A 16,003-nucleotide genomic window follows, 5' to 3' on the forward strand; every position below is an offset into this window, starting at 1 on the left:
ATTTTTTAGTTGATTTTCCCCCAAGATAAACAGCAACTGTTTTTTGACACATTATCTTCTTTATAATGAAAGAACTTTGAATCTAGTTATACTTAGAAAATGGCCACAAAATGTAAACTGCCCTACTGCCCCTCTTTTCATTAACCTAGGAGAGTTTAAAATTTTTGTTTTAAAAACTCAAAAGTAAATTACCAGGTTTTAATCAGTTTCTTTGGTCTAAATGTGGGAATAAATCAAAAACATTTGAAACCAAAAGGATCCTGATAGTGTTTGTTATTTTTAAAATGCTGCAAAGCAACCCAGCAAGCAGGTTTGAAATTTGAAAATCCCTGGAGCCTCCCAAAATGTTTACACATTCTTTTATCAGAATACAGAAATAGAGTAGTAGATAGGCTCACTTACAGTTCAAATTAAACTTGACTTTTCAAACACCCAATACCCAACTCTGTGTTTCAGTGTAGTATAAAAATGCGATCAGGGGAGAAATTAATACAGTTTATGAAATATATTGAGTATTTTTTTCCTGATGTACTTAATTAGTGGTATTCTGTTTATGTGAAATAGTTCAAAAACTCTCATTATCATGTTATTACTTCTAGTATCAATTATCTTCCTTTGAATGTGGGGATTTAGAATGCTTATCATTTCCCATAAATCTCTTAATCCATTCTTAATCCCAGAAATTTATCCATAAGGACTAAACACCAGTTTGGTAAATGTTCTACTCCTCTTATTATCTGAAGGAAGTGGACAAAGATAGCAACCCCAGGCATTCCAAAAGCACTTAATCCAGTGGGAGAGGACTCTCTAATCCTTTTGTTAATTTTTTACTATCACAAAGCAGTAAACTCTAATGTGTAACAGGTTTAAAATACAAAAACAAAAAATTGCCAAAACTGTCTAGAAGAGACGTTGACAGTAAGGACCAAGTGGGAGGTCTCTTACTGTGAACCGAGCTGCACAAACATGCGAGGTGACACAGCTGATTTATCAGTCTCAGAGGAAGGGCTCCTGTCTCAGGCAGAGACTGAACTGCAGCATGGAACTCGCAGAAGTCTAAGGATCAAACCAGAACATTCGCTAGGAAGAACAGAATGCTGACTCTGCTGTGCTTGGTGTATCGACCAGGTGACAGTCACATGCAGGCTCAGATGCCAGCCTGCTGGGTGGATCGTCTCCTTTCCTGCTCTGTGACCTTGGGCAAGTGAACTGGCCCCTCAGTTCCTTGTTTTCCTCATCTGTAGTTCCTCCTTCACAGGTTTATGTGAGGATTTAGTGATTTAAACTCACCTGGGCTTCCCTGGTGGCTCAACTGATAAAGAATCTGCCTGTAATTCAGGGGATGTGGGTTAGATCCCTGGGTTGGGAAGATCCCCTGGAGATCTTCCAGTATTCTGGCCTGGAGAATTCCATGGACTAGTCTATGAGGTTGCAAAGAGTCAGACATGACTGGGCAACTTTCACTTTATTCTTGAGGGACTTCGCCTGTGGTCCAGTGGCTAAAACTCCAAGCTCTCAGTGCAGGGAGCTGGGGTCCAGTCCCTGGTCGGGGGACTAGATCCCACGTGCTGCAGCTGAAGACCTCGTGTGCCTCAACTAAGACTTGGTGCAGCCAAAAAATAATAATAATAATAATAATAACACTAATAATTTTAGGGCTTCTCTCGTAGCTCAGTTGGTAAAGAATTCGCCTGCAATGCAGGAGACCCTGGGTCTGGAAGATCCCCTGGAGAAGGAAATGGCAACCCACTCCAGTATTCTTGCCTGGAAAATCCCATAGAGAGAGGAGCCTGGCAAGTTATAGTCCATGGGGTCGCAAGAGTGAGACATGACTTAGGGACAAAACCACCACCACAGTGATTTAAATCCTAAATCTTCAGTGCACCTTAAAGCCATGCCTGGGACACAGTAAACTTTCAAAACAATAGAGTCTAATACTCTTCTTTCAGAAGAGGGAGAAGAAATGTTGCATAGCACCATAAATTGTAAAAAATAATATAGGTTCATGACAAAGAGGACACATTAAAATTTTACAAATCCTTTTCATAAAGGAGAGGTCATAATCTCTAAGAACTGCATTTAAAGAAATGTTACTCTTTCTACTGACAAAGACTGAAAATCATCACTGTTATTTCATAGCCTCACAAAGACATCAGAAAGGAGGGTGTTCTGGTTAGGGGTATTCATCTAAGATAATTTTACCCAAAGCTGGTCTACATGTAGGAGATCTTGGTGCTCCTTACACATGCTGGACACCCACCTTCCTCTGTGGACCAAGCATTCCTTCTAGAGGCTCCTGGAAACCTCTGTCCAAAGGCTGTTCTGAGGAGTTGATGCCCCGAGAGCAGCCTCTGGGTGTGATGGTTTGAGTCTGGGGATATGTAGGCCAGCTTCCTGCCCTCTGAGTGGGAAGCGCAAAAGTAATCTCCACAGCATCTCCCCGAAGTGCTAAGCAGTAATCTGCTCCTGATACACCCTGTGTCCACATCATCCCCTTTCCTTCCTGACGTTACTTTCCAAACTCACTCTTTAATCCTTAACTCCATCTTCTTCTAGCAGAATCTCAAATTCCCCTCTGCTAGAGTTCTAAGAAAATGATACATAACACATTTTTTTAAAGTGACTTGAGGAATGTTCTCTGAGGGTCAGGAAGAGAGATTATATGGTGTTCAAGAACCAGCTTAAGCCATGTCATTCTCTTTACAAATATGTGACAATATGTTTTTACACACAAGGATTTTAATGAGGATTTCTCTCTCCTACAAGATGCTACCATAGGAGAAAGGAAATAGATGTGTGACTGGAATCCTGAACCTTGAATTTTCTGCCAGCTTCCCTCTGTTGTTCGGGTACACAAAAAAGATATGGAAAAGAGATACTCCAAAAAAATTATCCCATTAATTATGCTAAGTCTTTGGCCTCAAATCCTAACTAAGCAGTGGGTTCTTATGAGCATCTTGTGTCAGCTTCTGGAAGAAGGAAACCTCATTCTTCTCTCTATTCTCATTGCTTTCTTAAGGAGGCAAGGCAAGGTTTTGAACTATTTCAATTTTAGGGTTCTTTGGCTGGAGTGGTGACTTGTAGGTAATGGAGACACGGTGTCTACATTTGTTTCTGATTTGGGCAGGTGGGGATTTGCATCCACTGTTATGGTGAGTTCTGAGATTCTTATTAGAGCTTTGGGAGAAAGAGAACAGGCATTATAGCCTCCTTGTTTCACTAATATTTAGACCAAACCAGCGTAAGAAAAATAAAATGCTCCCATTGGATTCAGCCTGACTCAGTGGAGTTCTACTTTGGCACAAAATCCTAGCTTGCAGAAAGTACTATATTTCCCATATTGCCTTGATTGTGCACACAGGACCTTTTGAGGAGGAAGTTGGCTAGCCAAGGCAGAGTTCAGGGGATCTCAGGGTTCTTAAAGCCTCATCTCAATGTGACCCCTTTCTAAGATCACCCTCTCATTTGCTAGAAAGCTAAGAGCCACGGTGACTTCATTTGTATAGACGACACAGAGTGCAGGAGTCCAGGCTAAAAATAGGCTTTATTTACTCCTTCCTTTTTATCGACATCCAAACCTCGGCCACCAGATAGACAGCTCAGATTACAAGAGGCAAAGGAAAACAAACCTCACAAAAAGTACACCAAGGGAAAAAGATATCTTATACTCTAAAATCCAGAGCACAGCAGGTATCAGCTAGGATGGCCCATATCCTGGCATCTCTGGGTGCTACAGGGAAGATTTCTCAAACAGCAGTCTTTGTCACTCATTCCACATTTATTTATTATCTTTTGAACATTAGGAATTATCACATTGAAAACATTATGCGGTATGTGTCTTAATAGAACATACCCTAACCTGGCTGCATGGTTATAACAAAAAATAAAGAGCCCAGAGGGAAAAGAGAAATTCCTACTCCAGTGTGTTGTTTCAAATAGAAAAGATTTTTTACAAGCAGAACTCACAATGATGAATGTACATTAAGGGATTTAACTTACTCACATGGCAAAACGACAGGAGGAAAGTCTGCTAGAGGCTTCCACCCAAGATCTTATTCACAACGTGGAGCCAAAGAAAGTCACTCTTTTTCTTGCAGAACCTGTACTGATACTTCCCAGAACCTCAAGCGAGATAGCTTTAGGAGGAATCCAGAACTCTGCAAAGGAGAGAGAAGAAACAAATAATCCAAGACCTGGCTGACATTCCTGCTTCAGGGGATTAAGTGATTCTGAAGCCTGTACTCCTTATGGATTTCCTTTTGTGTGAGATCCTAAAGTATTTGCACTAGCGTTGGAGTGGTTTCTTTTTTTTCCCCCTAAATACAAATATTTTCGTGGACTTAGAAATTGATCAGGAGTGGTTGCAGTCAGAAGCCCCAGGGAATGGAAAGGTATCTGAAATGGGTTATTTAGTCATCTGAGCTTGAAGGCAGTGTGGCATCCAGATAGTATTAAGGTATGGAAACGTGTTTGCTTATGGCATGCAGTGGCAAACAGCTAAACCAGATACAATCAGAAGTATCCATCAAAGGCAAGGAGGTGAGGGGCTGAGTTGCCATTGCCAAGAAATAGCATTTATGTTATGGGTTTGATAGCTGATTCTATGGACAATTAAAAGATTAAAGATTAAAAACAGAAAGTGATTAGCCAGTTTTTAAAACTCTCAAGATATAGACTAAATCCAAGGGGCTTCCCAGGACTGCTAGATAATTTCTTATCAAGAGCAGAACTAAAATAGCTGGATAGCAAATGTGCTATATATTTCTTCAGATTGTGGGTTTCCACACCAGTTGACTTTATAACCTTAGCAGAATCTTGTGAGACAGTTAGGGCTACAGCTAGTAATAATGGAACTTCTGGCATTGGAACTGGATTATCTAGTATGACTTCTAAGTAAAGGAAAGGGATCTAACTCCAATTATCTTTCCATATCAGAGAGTTTGTTCCTGCCTTGTTTAAAGACTCAGAATCTCATTGCTTGGAAGGAATTACATTTCAGTGGAAGGAATTACATTTCATCACCACCCTGATACCTAAATCTACAACTTAATTAGTCTCTTCACACTGGGACAGAGAAAGGGAGATTACAAAGCCACAGGATGTAATTTTCCCAGCCAAAGAATTGGAGCAATTTTCAAATTCATATTAGGAAAAATCCGGGGAATATGTCTGTGCTTGCTTGAGCAAGGAGAGAAAGTCTAGTTTTAGACTGGGCTGAATTTCTCTATATAAGTGTCAGAATTCTGGATTCAGTGGAACTTCAACAGCTGGAAATAATGATAATTGTTTCATTGAGTGTTTCATTAAGGTCTTGGGTGGCTACTGCTAAATTAAACTGAGAGGGAAGAAAAATTCTGAAATAATTAAGTAAAGAAATCCAAAGATATTGGGATGTAAAATGTGTTGGAGTAAATTTACCGTGTGTGGCTGGCTTCTCTCCACCTCATGTTGACCCAGAGAGGGCTTTGAAGAGAGTGTTCATCAGCGCCTTCTGAGAGCTATGCCAGCAGGTCAGATATCTTTCCTGGCTGTGTTCAGGCCACAGCTGATAGAAGAAGATGTTGAAATGGAAATGACTCCTTGATTTCAGTGGGTAAGGAAGTTCCTGGGGTGAGAGAAGTCATGAGGTCACACTTAATCACCAAAAGCGTGATGGACGCGGTTACTGCAGTAGGCATCTTCCACTGTGCGGTAGTCAGTGCAGCGAGTCTGTCTCCAAGATCAGTGACGGTGGCTGGACAACTTGGGGTTCCTAGGGTGAAGACAGATGGCGAGCCCATTGAGGTCCTACTTGATTGGTGCCTCTGAGCAAGGATAGGTCAGCTGAATCGAGGTCTGCCTCAGACACAGGGGTGATGGCAATCCTCCCTTTGATTTGTACCCTCAGAGCCCTTTGACTGAAGGAGGAGTCAGGAATACATGAGAAAATCTGTGCAATAGCATCCCAATAATATTCTTTGAATCTCCTTATTAGCATTCCTCAAAGGACTCTGAAGTCATTTTAAGAATGACCATAAAAACTAACAAATGAATATAACAAAACAGAAACAGACTCTAGAAAACAAACCAGTGGTTACCAGTGAGGAGATGGCTTGGGGATGGAGCAAGAGTGGGGAAGGGTGCTGAGAGGAACAAACCAGTCAGTACAAAATAAATAAGTTATGAGGATGGAATGTACAGCACAAGACATATAGACAACATTTTATAATAATTTTAAATGGAGTATAAAAATGTCAAATCATTGTGTGTATCCCTGAAGCTAATATAATATTGTAAATCAACTATGCTTCAAAAAATTAAAAAAAAAAAAAAGACCATAGAATGGGAGAGGGAGATTCCCAGATCTTCATGTTCAAAAGGTAAGTATGATCCATCTAACTCTGATTCCATGCAGGCAAGTCTCCTTGAACTGTGATGATTCCTATTATAAAGTTGGATGAAACTACCATGAATTTCTTAGGGTTGTTAGGAAGTCAGATGGATTCACAGATGTGAAGTTCTCAAAATAGTGTCTGGACAGTAGTAAAAGTCATATAAATTTTTCTTGTGGTTAATATCATTGTTAGAAATGGCTAAGTGAAAGTTTCCAGAGGTTTTTCCTACCCAAAATAGGAATAAATCAAAGGCAGTACCCCCGACCTGTTAGAATTATGGAAATCTACAAGATTATTAGAGGCTTGAAAGATGTAGGAGTAGAGATTACATCACTTTCATGGTTAGCTGTCCTGTTTAGTTACTGAAAAAGACAGACTGATTTCAGAGAATGCCAATAGATTATCAGATGTTTAATTAAGTGGAGATTCAACGTTGCAATTTTATATGTGGTGAGGTCTCTTCATTGGAACACATCAATATAGTCCTTCCTAACCACCCAATGACTTGACAGATGCTTTTTTTCTCTATCCCCAAAAGCAGTAAATAGCAGAAATTTGTTTTCATGTGACCGAGACAGCCATACATCTTCACTGTCTCTCCGCAGGGTTATATCAACTTTCTAGTTCTACGTCTCAAGTCATTCTGCAGGGATGAATAATTACCTCATCAATGTCTGGACATCACACTGCCCACTACCCTATCATGCGGATAGAAAACCGAGCAGGGTCCCTATTACCTTGGTAAGATGAAGGGCATAAGTGCCACAGCCTCGAAAATACATACCACAGAAGTATAGGGACCTTCCCCTTCCATACGATTTAGGAATGTCCTATGATCTAAAGTATTTGCTCTTCCAAAATGAAAAATAAAAAGCAACTCTTTGGTTTTGAAAAAAAAAAAATCGCATATCTGTGAACTGCACTGACCCATATGCAGTGGCCCAAAATAATAGCCAGTTTGACCCAAAGAACAAGGATACTCTCCCACTGGTGCAATGCAAGTGACTCTTATTTTTGGTCTTTATGATTCAGTGGATCCTATGGATGCTGAATAGACCTTGTGGTGACAGACATAGCAGGGGCTCTGATGATTTGGGAGAAAAATCATGGCTTCTCTATAAGTGAAAATTATGGGCTCTCTTTAAGTAAACAGACTTGCCACTGATCCCTAGAAGACTATGAAGCCCTGATGGTAAGATCCCTTGTGACTGTTAGGTCTTGGCTGCTTGATATCAGCTGAATGTTGTCTTACTGTGTCATAAATTTTGGTATTCATCGTGGTTAAGTTTTTACACTTAGTAAATATGTGAGCCTGGACAAGTTTCCTTTTCGTACTTTGGTTTCCAAATTAACAGGATAGTAAATAACTGACAATGTTTTGATAGGATTAAATGCCTCAACAAGTAGACCACTTATAATACTGTCTGGCAAATAGTAGGGGTTTATTCAGTGTTAACTGTTGTGGTTCTTATTCTCCTTTGAGGACTAGGACCTATAACCCCACAGAGCCCAGAGGTGTAAGGTTGGGTCATTTGGCTACGTGTTATTCCTGCACCCAAACCAACATACTTTTCCTATTAGGGACCAAAGCATCCCATACAGTGATACAGTGAAGTTGCTCAGTCGTGTCCGACTCTTTGCAACCCCTTGGACTATAGCCTATCAGGCTCCTCCATTCATGGGGTTTTCCAAGCAAGAGTACTGGATTGGGTTGCCATTTCCTTCTCCAGGGGATCGTCCCAACCCAGGAATTGAACCCTGGTCTCCTGCATTGCAGGCAGATGCTTTACTGTCTGAGCCACCAGGAAAGCATCCCATACAGCTTTCTAATTCAACGTACAGCATGTACTCTGGAAGAATGGACTCCATCTTCAGAGTATTGCTTCTGAGCCAGTGCTTTACTATGCCTTTGGATGCTAATTCCAGGATGCTCATTCTCCCAGTATATGTCAGAGCAGTAATCCTAGGTCTGGAATGAGCTGTCTCCATACCTCTCCATGAGTCAAATCCCATTGACTGTACTCTGATACTCTGATCTTGATGGTCATGATCATAGTGAACCCTGCCTCCCATCCCAGTTCTGATGTTGAAATGAAGTAACTAGCTTCATTGCTTCAGGCCTAATATCTCTGTTGCCATCAGGGAGGAAAGTGCTATGACAGTTTCTCTTACCCTCTGCCCTGGTCTGCACATGACCGTCACCACTGACTCTTAGTGACACCAATGCCCTCTTACCAGCTAATTCATGAGCCTGAGTCTCCAATGTCCTCTGAGTCTTTCTGTGGAAGGGAAAAAAATCTGAATGGTCTTTTGGCTTCACAAGAATATTACTTCTCTGAGGCATTTAATCAGTTCTCTACAATTGGCCATAGCAATTTGGGAATTTCAATTCTGTTCAACATGGATTATTGCTTTCTCCATGCTGCTAGGAGCCATCCCTACATCCTTCCCTGGGGTCTGTGGCAGAGTGTTAAGTCCCATGTCACAAGAGAAGCTCTCCTTGGTCATGTCTTATTTTCCAGTCCCCCGGCTCAGGAAACCTCCCATTGCAATCCCATCTGCCATCCCGGATGGTCATGTCCATCCCTCCCTGCTATCCTGGCCATCCTTGCCTCCTGCCATCCTGGATGGTCATGTCCACTAATTCCTGTGGTTTCTCTGTGGCCTTGGCCTGTATTTCTCTAGCAGGTTAATAAGTGCCCATCTGGGTGATGCTGTACTTAACTATGGCTATTGCCAGGCAGCCACAGAGAGAGGGGCACACATTCTGAGACGATCCCTGTGGGCTTGAGGGGAGAGTGCTGCACTGTCCTCCTTACTGAGGGTGGCCCAGTCTTGATGGTGGGCTGGAGGCTTGATCTCTGTGGGCTCTGAGGTTCAAAAGAGTCTGGCTGTCCTGGGCAGGGAGGTTGAGCATACGTGGAAACTCTGTACTCTCCATTTAATTTTGCTGTGAACCTAGTGCTCTAAAAACAAACAAACAAAGGTGTGTAAATAAAATTTTTTTAAATTCTGAGGACTCAAAATCTCAAGAGGGATCTACTCAGATATTCTCATCTCAGGGCCGAGATGTAACATACTGGCTTCAGAAGAACTTTCAATTGTCTCTGAAGATCAGGGATAATAGTTTAAATCCTCAGTTTTGCCTTAAGCTTTTCTTCTCTTCTCCTAAGAGAGGAAATTGGCCTCATTTAGGCTACCAAAGAAGTGCTCTGGTATTCACATTTGCTTTTCAATTATTTGTTCAATATTGTTAGCTTTTCATCAGGAAGGAAAGCACCATGACTTAATGACAGCTCACTAAGTCTGCGGTCCTATGTCCTGTTTCCATCAGTCATGACAATTCCTTCCAATAGAAGTGGCTTCCAAGCTGCCAGCTGTTAACTTCTAAGCAGCTGGGCTGCCTCCTTGTGCCAGGGCATAGTCTTGGCTCACAGAACAATGGGGATGGTGTCCTTAGTCTCAAATGGTGACCAGTGAGCCCGTCCTGGGACCATGTCTTTCCTTCTGGCTTTCTTGAACTGCTCTTGGAGTTGGCTGAGTTCTCTGGGAAGCAGACACTGGGATGGAGACGGGACTGCAGAAAAGTTGTGCAAAAAAGAGGAGGAAGTTGGATTGCGCAAGCAGAGCTGTCAGGCTAGGATGTAGAAGCTGCAGACCTGACCTTGTCTCTGCCAGGCTGTGGGAAGCTCCAGAGCGAGGTCCCTGTGGTGGAGAGGCTTCCTCCCTCAGAGGAAGTGGCCAGGCCTTTGCAATTCAGCCTTGCTCGTCATTGTCCTTCTGGAAAGTGTGACTTGGCTCTTAATCTGTTGGCTGATCACACACCTCAGACTGAATTCTGTACAGAGAAAGGATTTGAGCTACACAGTTCTACTTCATCCACACATGGTTACAATGAATTCAGGTAAGATAGTCCCTCTGTTCTGCAATTTTCACTTTCCAAAGTTTCCCTGGTGGTAAGTTTCAAATCCCACGTGGTTGAGCACCACTACGAAATCTCTCAAGGTTAGCTGCCTGGTTGCGGGAATCACCACTTTGTCCAGCAAACCCCACCGTCGGTCACCTAGGGGCTGCTGTGTTATCAGAGCCAGGGTCTCAATATCGCTATACCTGTGTTCACATAACCTTAATGGCGACCGCAAAATAAGTGGAGTGGTGTTAGCAATTCAGAGATGCCCAAGAGAAGCCAGAAAGTGCTTCCTTTATGTAAAAAGGAGAAAGTCAGCAAATAATGCGGAAAGAAAGAAATGGTATGCTGAGGTTGCTGAGATCTGTAGTTAAGAATGACCTTCCAATCTGTGAAATTGCGAAGAAAAGAGAAGCTCTTGCTAGTTTTGTTGTGTCGCCTCAGACTTCAAATATGTAAGTGCATAGTTAAGATAGATGTTAGGTAAGATGTTAAACTTACACAATAAGATATTTTGAGAGAGAGAGACTGTAACAGTGCAGTGAGCCCAGCGGGAAGCTGGCAGCCATTGCTGAATGTCATTTCTCCATACCCTGTTGCCAGGCAATGAGTATTGCTCAGTCATTAGTCAGTGCCATGGTGGCACCCACAAGCAAATAACAGTCAAGAATGGGCAATTAATGAGGGGGTTCAGACAACAATAGAATGGTGGTCCTGAGGTAGAGAGTGAGGTAAGAGTTGAATCCTGGCCTTCTCCCTCAGGCCCTCCAGCTCACCCAGCCTTGTGAGCTGGGGGGCCCAGAAACTGCTGGGAGTCTGTGCCCTTCAGGGCTCCAGAACCCTCACCAAGGCCACCTACTAGCCTTGGCCCAGGCCTTGAGGCTGTGGTAAGCCTTTCCCCCATCCCTGTCTCTGCGACCTAATAGCAGCAGCTGTCTGTCTGGGTCACCATTTGTGGGACCTGGTTTCCTCTGCTTTGGGTGGCCTGAGGAGCCTGATGGCCAGCTGGGTCCTTGCTGCCCAGCTCCTTCAGAGGTGACGGCTGGGCAAGGTGTGGGGGACGTGGCCCTGAGGGAGCCCCTAGCTGAGCTTTGCCTTCCTCTTAGCCAGAACAGGAACCTCGAAGGGTGACAGTTGTACCTTGGGTCCTTGCCCTTTCTTGTTGGGACAAAAAATAATATTCATTTGGTAGAGAGTTATAGGAACTTTTTTGCCAGACCATGACCTGACTTCAAAGACTCTGACACCAAGCAGGTTGCAACAACTAACTACACCCCTCCCCACCTTTTGCTCTGAAAAGGGTTTTGATGACAGCTCAGTAACTTTGGGCTTCTTAGGGCATGAACCACCCATGTACTTGCATGGCCCTGTAATAAGCCTTTCTGTTCCAAATGCCAATGTTTTAGTATTGTTTGGCCTTACATATGCCACCAGCATCACATACGTGAACTGGCATAGTCAGTGACAAGACCACATTCTTAAAACTTTTGTTACAGTATACTGTTATAATTGTTCAATTTTATTATTGATGTTAAGCTTGTAGTTTGCCCAACTGACAAATTAAACGTTGTCATGGTTATGTGTGTATAGGAAGAAACATATACAGTGTTTGGTACTGCTGCCGTTTCAGGCATCTACTAAGGGTGTTGGATAGTATCCCTCACAGATAAGGGGGAACTACTGTAGTTACATACAGTGATGAGGTTTATCTATGGTTTTCATAATGGAACCAGAACATTTCCTCCTCATCAGGAGAACTTTCCAAGACTATTTGCTTTAAAATAATAGTTCATTTCAGAATCAGTGTCTTTCTGAGGGACAGAGAACAATGTGAATTCATTTTACAGTGAAACTTCATTTGTTTCATTAAATGACTATTCTTTATCATATGCTGCCTGCCAAGTCGCTTCAGTCATGTCTGACTCTGTGCGACCCCATGGACACATGGGATTCTCCAGGCAAGAACACTGGAGTGGGTTGCCATTTCCTTCTCCATCTTTATCATATAGATGAGGTCAAATTAGAGATCTAATCTGGAAGATATTCAGAGTAACCTTGAGAGTTATTCTGCTTTTCACATGTATTTTTAAAAGTACTTATATAAACATCTCATTTGGCTCAGACAATAACCCTAATCTGTCAAGTGTGCAGAGCAGCATCGCAAATTCTCTTGGTCAAATTTTATTATTATTTATTCCATAAATTCTAAGAGACTTTCATGATACCAGGAAACTTAAATCCAAGGACCACTAAATTAAAAACTTAAATACCAGTGTATTCTTAATGACTTTACCTACTTCAGTTTTTGTTGTGACTTTAAGTTCATGTGAATCTGATGAATTTAAAAGCTAAGTTATGGCAGTCCCAAGATGGCAGAGGAATAGGACGGGGACCACTTTTTCCCCCATAAATTCATCAAAAGATCTTTGAATGCTGAGCAACTTCCACCAAACAACTTCTGAATGCTGGTGGAGGACACCAGGCACCAAGAAAGGCAGCCCATTGCATCCCATTCTCTTCAAAAGGAGGTAGGACAAAATATAAAGACAAAAGAGTTAGGGACGGAGACACGTCCTGGGGAGGGAGTCCCGTCCTGGGGAGGGAGTCGTGAAGGAGAAGTTTCCAAACAGTTGGAAACCCTCTCACAGGCGGGTCTCTGGGGGAGTTTTGGAATCTCAGAGGGCAACATAACCGGGAGGGGAAAAAAAAAAAAACCCACAGAATAGGTGCCTAACCACAATTTCCAGTGGAGAAACAGCCCAGATGCTCACGTATGCCACCAGCGAGCAGGGGCTGGACAGGGAGGTGTGAGCAGCATCATTGGTCCTCAGGGTAAGGACTGAGCCTGAATGCCCTGAGGACAATCTGAGGGAGTTAACGTGAGACAGCAACCCAAACTGTGGGATCGCCAGAGAGGGAAAAAAAATGAGAAGAGAGTTTTCCCGTGAAAGGCTCTAACATGCAACCTGGCCCGCTCACAGAACAAAGGATTGAGCTACACCAAAGGAGAGCTAGCTGGCTGCATACAGGCCCCTCCCTGCACTGGAGGCAGAGAGGCAGGCAGGTGACAGCCAGAGCTGGAAGGCGAGGGGCAATCCTGGCCCCAGAGACCGGCATCCTCCACCAAACTGTGGGCAGGCTCCCAGTTGCTAACCATGTCTTCCTGGGATCCTGGATGGTTGACATCTGTCAGGAGGGTCACAGCCTGAGGTCAGCTCACCAGAGGAGACACACGGCACATCTGATACGGTGCTCTTGCAGCGCACCCAGGAAACCTAGTGGCCAGGACGTGGAAGGGGATTAAGACTCACGGCCCACCTGGGACAGTGTGCTCGCCAAGCACGTGGTTGCCTGAGCTGCTCGGAACTGGGAAGGGCATAAAACACATGCCCAAAAAGTCTGTGCCCTTGCAGAGTACCCGAGAACCTGAACCCGAGCAGCTTAGACCTGGGAAGTACATGAAACACAGGGTCCACTTTGGACAGTGCCCTGCAGAGCACCCTGGAGCCTGAGCAGTGTAGACAGGGAAAGCACATGCAGCTGTGAGCTGGGGCAAACCTAGTGTGGTCTGTACACTGCGAGCAATCCTCACACATGCTAGTCATATTTGTTTGCAGTGTTCCATCCTCCCCACAACACAACTGAACAAGTGAGCCTAAATAAGTGACCACCTTCGTCCCCTTGTGTCTGGGCAGAAATTAGACACCAAAGAGACTTGCAAACAGAGGAAGTCAAAATAAACAAAGAGGGGACTGCTCTGGAAGTGACAGGTGCAACAGATTAAAACCGTGTAGTTAACATTGGCTAATCATTTGAGGGGTCCTATAGAACTTGAGAATGAGTACAAGCTGGAACAAGGAACTATCTGAAACTGAACTGACCCCAGACTGCCCACAACAGTTCCAGAGAAATTCCTAGGTAATTTACATTTCACATTTTAATTTTTTTAATTTAAGTTCTTTAATACTGCTTTAATTTTCATTTTTATCACCTACTATTACCTTACCAAAAAAAGACCTTATTTTAAAAGCAAATTTCATATATATATATATATTATAATTTTTGTGATTTTGTTTTGTATTTTTAATATTGTCTTTTTGAGAGTCTAACCCCTACTCTAGATTTTTAATTTTTGCTTTTTGGTATTTGATATCAATTTTGTACCTTTAAGAATCTAATCCTCAGTATCCATTTTCATTTAGGGGTGTGATTACTGGTTTGATTGCTCTCTCCCCTTTTGACTCTCCTTTTTCTCTCCCAGGTCGCCTCTATCTCCTCTCTCCCTCTTCTCTTCTCTACTTAACTCTGTGAATTTCTCTGGGTGTTCCAGGCTGTGGAGAACACTCGCTGCTGCTGCTGCTAAGTCGCTTCAGTCGTGTCTGACTCTGTGTGACCCCATAGACGGCAGCCCATCAGGCACCCCCATCCCTGGGATTCTCCAGGCAAGAACACTGGAGTGGGTTGCCATTTCCTTCTCCAATGCATGAAAGTGAAAAATGAAAGTGAAATTGCTTAGTCGTATGTGACTCTTAGCAACCCCATGAACTGCAGCCTACCAAGCTCCTCCGTCCATGGGATTTTCCAAGCAAGAGTACTCCAGTGCGGTGCCATTGCCTTCTCCGGTGGAGAACACTTAGGGAACTGATCACTGGCTAGATTTGTCTCTCCCCTTTTGACTCCCTTCCCCTCTTCTCTTCCTGGTCACCTCTATCTCCTTCCTCCCTCATATCTTCTCTGTGTAACTCTGTGAACCTCTCTGGGTGTCCCTTGCTGTGGAGAATTGTTTCAGCATTAACCTGGATGTTTTATCATCTGTGCTGTATGGATGGAGAAGTCTTGAGCCTATTGTTAAGAATAAGATTGAAAGCCAGAGGCAGGAAGCTTAACTCCAAAACTTGAGAACATCAGAGAACTCCTGATCCCAGGGAACATTAATAGACAAGAGCTCATCCAAATGCATCCATATCTACACTGAAACCAAGCTCCACCCAAGAGCCAATAAGTTCCAGAGCAAGACATACCATGCTAATTCTCCAGCAAAGCAGGAACACAGCCCTGAGCATTAAAAGACAAGCTGCTCAAAGCCATACCAAACCCACAGACACCCCAAAACTCACTTCTGGACACGTCATTGCCCTCCAGAGAGAAGTGATCCAGCTCCATTCACCAGAACACAGACATAAGCTCCCTTAACCAGGAAACCTTGATAAGCCTCTAGTCCAACCCCACCCACAGGGAGCAGACTCCACAACAAAGAGGAACCACAAACTTCCAGACTACATAAAAGGCACCCCAAACACAGCAATCTAAACAAAATAAAAAGGCAGAGAAATATTCAGCAGGTAAAGGAACATGATTAATGTCCCCCAAACCAAACAAAAGGGGATGAGATAGGGAGTCTACCTGAAAAAGAATTCAGAATAATCATAGTAAAGATGATCCCAAATCTTGAAAACAAAATGGAGTTACAGATAAATAGATTAGAGACAAAGATTGAGAAGATGCAAGAAATGTTTAACCTAGAAGAAATAAAGGACCTAGAAGAAATAAAGAAGAGTTAATCAATAATAATGCAATAACTGGGAGCAAAAGCACTCTGGAGGGAACCAACAGTAGAATAATTGAGGTAGAAGATAGGATAAGTGAGGTAGAAGATAGACTAGTAGAAATAAATGAAGCAGAAAGGAAAAAAGAAAAAAGAATAAAAAGAAATGAGGACAAC

The 16,003-nt window shown here is 43.0% G+C and overlaps 1 long non-coding RNA gene across 1 annotated transcript; it reads right to left on the bottom strand.

Annotated features, from left to right (window-relative positions):
- Positions 1 to 3,525: 3,525 nt before the first annotated feature.
- Positions 3,526 to 15,743, bottom strand: LOC133239837 (uncharacterized). Its single transcript, XR_009733996.1, has 3 exons — positions 15,399 to 15,743; positions 5,419 to 5,752; positions 3,526 to 4,157 (listed from the first exon to the last, which is right to left on the bottom strand). It is a non-coding gene; the product is annotated as an uncharacterized LOC133239837 (long non-coding RNA).
- Positions 15,744 to 16,003: the final 260 nt, after the last annotated feature.

The sequence above is a fragment of the Bos javanicus genome, chromosome 27, assembly GCF_032452875.1.
Source record: "Bos javanicus breed banteng chromosome 27, ARS-OSU_banteng_1.0, whole genome shotgun sequence".
Taxonomy (NCBI): domain Eukaryota; kingdom Metazoa; phylum Chordata; class Mammalia; order Artiodactyla; family Bovidae; genus Bos; species Bos javanicus.